Source organism: Saccoglossus kowalevskii, chromosome 18, assembly GCF_978046115.1.
Source record: "Saccoglossus kowalevskii chromosome 18, keSacKowa6.1, whole genome shotgun sequence".
NCBI classification, from domain to species: Eukaryota; Metazoa; Hemichordata; class Enteropneusta; family Harrimaniidae; genus Saccoglossus; species Saccoglossus kowalevskii.
The window spans coordinates 2,436,859-2,445,299 of NC_140658.1; positions in this window are offsets into that span (position 1 = coordinate 2,436,859).

An 8,441-nucleotide genomic window follows, 5' to 3' on the forward strand; every position below is an offset into this window, starting at 1 on the left:
TATGGCACAGTAGTATGGTGCAGTAGTATGGTACAGTAGTATGACACAGTAGTAAGACACAGTAGTAAGACACAGTAGTATGGTACAGTAGTATGACACAGTAGTATGGAACAGTAGTATGGTACAGTAGTATGACACAGTAGTATAAATCAGTAGTATGGTTCAGTAGTATGACACAGTAGTATAAATCAGTAGTATGGCACAGTAGTATGACACAGTAGTATAAATCAGTAGTATCGCACAGTATTTTGGTACAGTAGTATGGTACAGTAGTATGGAACAGTAGTATGGTTCAGTAGTATGACACAATAGTATGGTACTGTAGCATGGTACATTATTATGACACAATAGTATGGGACAGTAGTATGGTACAGTAGTATGGTACAGTAGTATGGTAAAGTAGTATGGTACAGTAGTATGGTACAGTAGTATGGGACAGTAGTATGGTACTGTAGTATGATACAGTAGTATGACACAGTAGTATAAATCAGTAGTATGACACAGTAGTATGGTACAGTAGTATGACACAGTAGTATGACACAGTAGTATGGTACAGTAGTATGGCACAGTAGTATGACACAGTAGTATAAATCAGTAGTATCGCACAGTATTTTGGTACAGTAGTATGGTACAGTAGTATGACACAGTAGTATAAATCAGTAGTATCGCACAGTATTATGGTACAGTAGTATGGTACAGTAGTATGACACAGTATTATGGTACAGTAGTATGGTACAGTAGTATGACACAGTAGTATAAATCAGTAGTATGGTACAGTATTATGGTACAGTAGTATGACACAGTAGTATAAATCAGTAGTATGGTACAATAGTATGACACAGTAGTATGACACAGTAGTATAAATCAGTAGTATCGCACAGTATTATGGTACAGTAGTATGGTACAGTAGTATGACACAGTAGTATGGTACAGTAGTATGACAGTAGTATGGTACAGTAGTATGGCACAGTAGTATGGTACAGTAGTATGACACAGTAGTATGGTACAGTAGTATGACACAGTAGTATAAATCAGTAGTATGGTACAGTAGTATGGTACAGTAGTATGACACAGTAGTATGGTACAGTAGTATGGTACAGTAGTATGGTACAGTAGTATGACACAGTAGTATGACACAGTATTATAAATCAGTAGCATGGTACAGTAGTATGGTACAGTTTTATGGTACAATAGTATGACACAGTAGTATGACACAGTAGTATAAATCAGTAGCATGGTACAGTAGCATGGTATAGTAGTATGGTACAGTAGTATGACACAGTAGTATGACACAGTAGCATGGTACAGTAGTATGGTACAGTAGTATGGTACAGTAGTATGACACAGTAGTATAAATCAGTAGTATGGTACAGTAGTATGGTACAGTAGTATGACACAGTAGTATGGTACAGTAGTATGGTACAGTAGTATGACACAGTAGTATAAATCAGTAGTGCCGCACAGAATTATGGTACAGTAGTATGGTACAGTAGTATGACACAGTAGTATGGTACAGTAGTATGGTACAGTAGTATGACACAGTAGTATAAATCAGTAGTATATTGTACAGTATTATGGTACAGAAGTATGACACTGTAGTATAGTACAGTAGTATGGTACTGTAGTATGGTACAGTAGTATGACACATTAGTATGGTACAGTAGTATGGTACAGTAGTATGACACAGTAGTATAAATCAGTAGTATGGTACAGTAGTATGACACAGTAGTATGACACAGTAGTATGGTACAGTAGTATGGTGCAGTAGTATGACACAGTAGTAAGACACAGTAGTATGGTACTGTAGTATGGAACAGTAGTATGACACAGTAGTATAAATCAGTAGTATGACACAGTAGTATGGTACAGTAGTATGGTACAGTAGTATGACACAGTAGTATGACACAGTAGTATGGTACAGTAGTATGGTACAGTAGTATGACACAGAAGTATAAATCAGTAGTATGGGACAGTAGTATGGTACAGTAGTATGACACAGTAGTATAAATCAGTAGTATGACACAGTAGTATGGTACTGTAGTATGGTACAGTAGTATGACACAGTAGTATGACACAGTAGTATGTTACAATAGTATGGTACAGTAGTATGACACAGTAGTATAAATCAGTAGTATGGGACTGTAGTATGGTACAGTAGTATGACACAGTAGTATGACACAGTAGTATGGTACAGTAGTATTACGCAGTAGTATGACACAGTAGTATGACACAGTAGTATGGTACAGAAGTATGGTACAGTAGTATGACACAGCAGTATAAATCAGCAGTATGGGACAGTAGTATGGTACAGTAGTATTACACAGTAGTGTGACACAGTAGTATGACACAGTAGTATGGTACAGTAGTATGACACAGTAGTATAAATCAGTAGTATGGTACAGTAGTATGACATAGTAGTATGGGACAGTAGTATGGTACAGTAGTATGACACAGTAGTATGGGACAGTAGTATGGTACAGTAGTATGACACAGGAGTATGGGACAGTAGTATGGTACAGTAGTATGGTACAGTAGTATTACACAGTAGTGTGACACAGTAGTATGGCACAGTAGTATGGTACAGTAGTATGACACAGTAGTATAAATCAGTAGTATGGGACAGTAGTATGGTACAGTAGTATGACACAGTAGTATGGTACAGTAGTATGGAACAGTAGTATGACACAGTAGTATATATCAGTAGTATGGTACAGTAGTATGGCACAGTAGTATGACACAGTAGTATGGTACAGTAGTATGGTACAGTAATATGACACAGTAGTATAAATCAGTAGTGCCGCACAGAATTATGGTACAGTAGTATGGTACAGTAGTATGACACATTAGTATGACACAGTAGTATGGTACAGTAGTATGGCACAGTAGTATGACACAGTAGTATAAATCAGTAGTATCGCACAGTATTTTGGTACAGTAGTATGGTACAGTAGTATGACACAGTAGTATGGTACAGTAGTATGACAGTAGTATGGTACAGTAGTAGGACACAGTAGTATGGGACAGTAGTATGGTACAGTAGTATGACACAGTAGTATGACACAGTAGTATGGGACAGTAGTATGGTACAGTAGTATTACACAGTAGTATGACACAGTAGTATAAATCAGTAGTATGACACAGTAGTATGACACAGTAGTATGGTACAGTAGTATGGTACAGTAGTATGGTACAGTAGTATGGTACTGTAGTATGGTACAGTAGTATGACACAGTAGTATAAATCACTAGAAGTAAGACACCGTAGTATGGTACTGTAGTATGACACAGTAGTATGGTACAGTAGTATGGTACAGTAGTATGGTACAGTGGTATGGTAAAATAGTATGGTACAGTAGTATGGTACAGTAGTATGGGACAGTAGTATGGTACTGTAGTATGGTACTGTAGTATGGTACAGTAGTATGACACAGTAGTATAAATCAGTAGTAGTAAGTATGGTAGTATGGTACAGTTGTATGACAGTAGTATGGTACAGTAGTATGGCACAGTAGTATGGTACAGTAGTATGGTACAGTAGTATGACACAGTAGTATAAATCAGTAGTAGTAAGTATGGTAGTATGGTACAGTTGTATGACAGTAGTATGGTACAGTAGTATGGCACAGTAGTATGACACAGTAGTATAAATCTTTAGTATCGCACAGTATTATGGTACAGTAGTATAAATCAGTAGAAGTAAGACACCGTAGTATGGTACAGTAGTATGACACTGTAGTATGGTACAGTAGTATGGTACAGTAGTATGACAGTAGTATGGTACAGTTGTATGACAGTAGTATGGTACTGTAGTATGGTACAGTAGTATGGTATAGTAGTATGGTACAGTAGTATGACAGTAGTATGGTACAGTTTTATGACAGTAGTATGGTACTGTAGTATGGTACAGTAGTATGGTACAGTAGTATGGTACAGTAGTATGGTACAGTAGTATGACACAGTGGTATAAATCGGTAGTAGTAAGTATGGTAGTATGGTACAGTTGTATGACAGTAGTATGGTACAGTAGTATGGCACAGTAGTATGGTACAGTAGTATGGTACAATAGTATGACACAGTAGTATGGTACAGTAGTATGGAACAGTAGTATGACACAGTAGTATATATCAGTAGTATGGTACAGTAGTATGGCACAGTAGTATGACACAGTAGTATGGTACAGTAGTATGGTACAGTAATATGACACAGTAGTATAAATCAGTAGTGCCGCACAGAATTATGGTACAGTAGTATGGTACAGTAGTATGACACATTAGTATGACACAGTAGTATGGTACAGTAGTATGGCACAGTAGTATGACACAGTAGTATAAATCAGTAGTATCGCACAGTATTTTGGTACAGTAGTATGGTACAGTAGTATGACAGAGTAGTATGGTACAGTAGTATGACAGTAGTATGGTACAGTAGTAGGACACAGTAGTATGGGACAGTAGTATGGTACAGTAGTATGACACAGTAGTATGACACAGTAGTATGGGACAGTAGTATGGTACAGTAGTATTACACAGTAGTATGACACAGTAGTATAAATCAGTAGTATGACACAGTAGTATGACACAGTAGTATGGTACAGTAGTATGGTACATTAGTATGGTACATTAGTATGGTACTGTAGTATGGTACAGTAGTATGACACAGTAGTATAAATCACTAGAAGTAAGACACCGTAGTATGGTACTGTAGTATGACACAGTAGTATGGTACAGTAGTATGGTACAGTAGTATGGTACAGTGGTATGGTAAAATAGTATGGTACAGTAGTATGGTACAGTAGTATGGGACAGTAGTATGGTACTGTAGTATGGTACTGTAGTATGGTACAGTAGTATGACACAGTAGTATAAATCAGTAGTAGTAAGTATGGTAGTATGGTACAGTTGTATGACAGTAGTATGGTACAGTAGTATGGCACAGTAGTATGGTACAGTAGTATGGTACAGTAGTATGACACAGTAGTATAAATCAGTAGTAGTAAGTATGGTAGTATGGTACAATTGTATGACAGTAGTATGGTACAGTAGTATGGCACAGTAGTATGACACAGTAGTATAAATCTTTAGTATCGCACAGTATTATGGTACAGTAGTATAAATCAGTAGAAGTAAGACACCGTAGTATGGTACAGTAGTATGACACTGTAGTATGGTACAGTAGTATGGTACTGTAGTATGACAGTAGTATGGTACAGTTGTATGACAGTAGTATGGTACTGTAGTATGGTACAGTAGTATGGTATAGTAGTATGGTACAGTAGTATGACAGTAGTATGGTACAGTTTTATGACAGTAGTATGGTACTGTAGTATGGTACAGTAGTATGGTACAGTAGTATGGTACAGTAGTATGGTACAGTAGTATGACACAGTAGTATAAATCGGTAGTAGTAAGTATGGTAGTATGGTACAGTTGTATGACAGTAGTATGGTACAGTAGTATGGCACAGTAGTATGGTACAGTAGTATGGTACAATAGTATGACACAGTAGTATGGTACAGTAGTATGGTACAGTAGTATGACACAGTAGAATGGTACAGTAGTATGGAACAGTAGTATGACACATTAGTATATATCAGTAGTATGGTACAGTAGTATGGTACAGTAGTATGACACAGTAGTATGGTACAGTAGTATGGTACAGTAGTATGACACAGTAGTATAAATCAGTAGTGCCGCACAGAATTATGGTACAGTAGTATGGTACAGTAGAATGGTACTGTAGTATGGTACAGTAGTATGACACAGTAGTATGGTACAGTAGTATGGTGCAGTAGTATGACACAGTAGTAAGACACAGTAGTATGGTACAGTAGTATGGAACAGTAGTATGACACAATAGTATAAATCAGTAGTATGGGACAGTAGTATGGTACAGTAGTATGGTAAAGTAGTATGGTACAGTAGTATGGGACAGTAGTATGGGACAGTAGTATGGTACTGTAGTATGATACAGTAGTATGACACAGTAGTATAAATCAGTAGTATGACACAGTAGTATGGTACAGTAGTATGGTACAGTAGTATGACACAGTAGTATGACACAGTAGTATGGTACAGTAGTATGGCACAGTAGTATGACACAGTAGTATAAATCAGTAGTATCGCACAGTATTTTGGTACAGTAGTATGGTACAGTAGTATGACACAGTAGTATGGTACAGTAGTATGACAGTAGTATGGTACAGTAGTATGGCACAGTAGTATGGTACAGTAGTATGGTACAGCAGTATGACACAGTAGTATAAATCAGTAGTATCGCACAGTATTATGGTACAGTAGTATGGTACAGTAGTATGGTACAGTAGTATGGTACTGTAGTATGGTACAGTAGTATGACACAGTAGTATAAATCACTAGAAGTAAGACACCGTAGTATGGTACTGTAGTATGACACAGTAGTATGGTACAGTAGTATGGTACAGTAGTATGGTACAGTGGTATGGTAAAATAGTATGGTACAGTAGTATGGTACAGTAGTATGGGACAGTAGTATGGTACTGTAGTATGGTACAGTAGTATGACACAGTAGTATAAATCAGTAGTAGTAAGTATGGTAGTATGGTACAGTTGTATGACAGTAGTATGGTACAGTAGTATGGCACAGTAGTATGGTACAGTAGTATGGTACAGTAGTATGACACAGTAGTATAAATCAGTAGTAGTAAGTATGGTAGTATGGTACAGTTGTATGACAGTAGTATGGTACAGTAGTATGGCACAGTAGTATGACACAGTAGTATAAATCTTTAGTATCGCACAGTATTATGGTACAGTAGTATAAATCAGTAGAAGTAAGACACCGTAGTATGGTACAGTAGTATGACACTGTAGTATGGTACAGTAGTATGGTACAGTAGTATGACAGTAGTATGGTACAGTTGTATGACAGTAGTATGGTACTGTAGTATGGTACAGTAGTATGGTATAGTAGTATGGTACATTAGTATGACAGTAGTATGGTACAGTTTTATGACAGTAGTATGGTACTGTAGTATGGTACAGTAGTATGGTACAGTAGTATGGTACAGTAGTATGGTACAGTAGTATGACACAGTAGTATAAATCGGTAGTAGTAAGTATGGTAGTATGGTACAGTTGTATGACAGTAGTATGGTACAGTAGTATGGCACAGTAGTATGGCACAGTAGTATGGTACAGTAGTGTGGTACAATAGTATGACACAGTAGTATGGTACAGTAGTATGGTACAGTAGTATGACACAGTAGAATGGTACAGTAGTATGGAACAGTAGTATGACACATTAGTATATATCAGTAGTATGGTACAGTAGTATGGTACAGTAGTATGACACAGTAGTATGGTACAGTAGTATGGTACAGTAGTATGACACAGTAGTATAAATCAGTAGTGCCGCACAGAATTATGGTACAGTTGTATGGTACAGTAGAATGGTACTGTAGTATGGTACAGTAGTATGACACAGTAGTATGGTACAGTAGTATGGTGCAGTAGTATGACACAGTAGTAAGACACAGTAGTATGGTACAGTAGTATGGAACAGTAGTATGACACAATAGTATAAATCAGTAGTATGGGACAGTAGTATGGTACAGTAGTATGGTAAAGTAGTATGGTACAGTAGTATGGGACAGTAGTATGGGACAGTAGTATGGTACTGTAGTATGATACAGTAGTATGACACAGTAGTATAAATCAGTAGTATGACACAGTAGTATGGTACTGTAGTATGGTACAGTAGTATGACACAGTAGTATGACACAGTAGTATGGTACAGTAGTATGGCACAGTAGTATGACACAGTAGTATAAATCAGTAGTATCGCACAGTATTTTGGTACAGTAGTATGGTACAGTAGTATGACACAGTAGTATGGTACAGTAGTATGACAGTAGTATGGTACAGTAGTATGGCACAGTAGTATGGTACAGTAGTATGGTACAGCAGTATGACACAGTAGTATAAATCAGTAGTATCGCACAGTAGTATGGTACAGTAGTATGACACAGTAGTATGGTAGAGTAGTATGACACAGTAGTATAAATCAGTAGTATGGTACAGTAGTATGGTACAGTAGTATGACACAGTAGTATGGTACAGTAGTATGGTACAGTAGTATGACACAGTAGTATAAATCAGTAGTGTCGCACGGAATTATAGTACAGTAGTATGGTACAGTAGTATGACACAGTAGTATGGTACAGTAGTATGGTACAGTAGTATGACACAGTAGTATAAATCAGTAGTATGGTACAGTATAATGGTACAGTAGTATGAAACAGTAGTATAAATCAGTAGTATGGTACAGTAGTATGACACAGTAGTATGACACAGTAGTATAAATCAGTAGTATCGCACAGTATTATGGTACAGTAGTATGGTACAGTAGTATGACACAGTAGTATGGTACAGTAGTATGACAGTAGTATGGTACAGTAGTATGGCA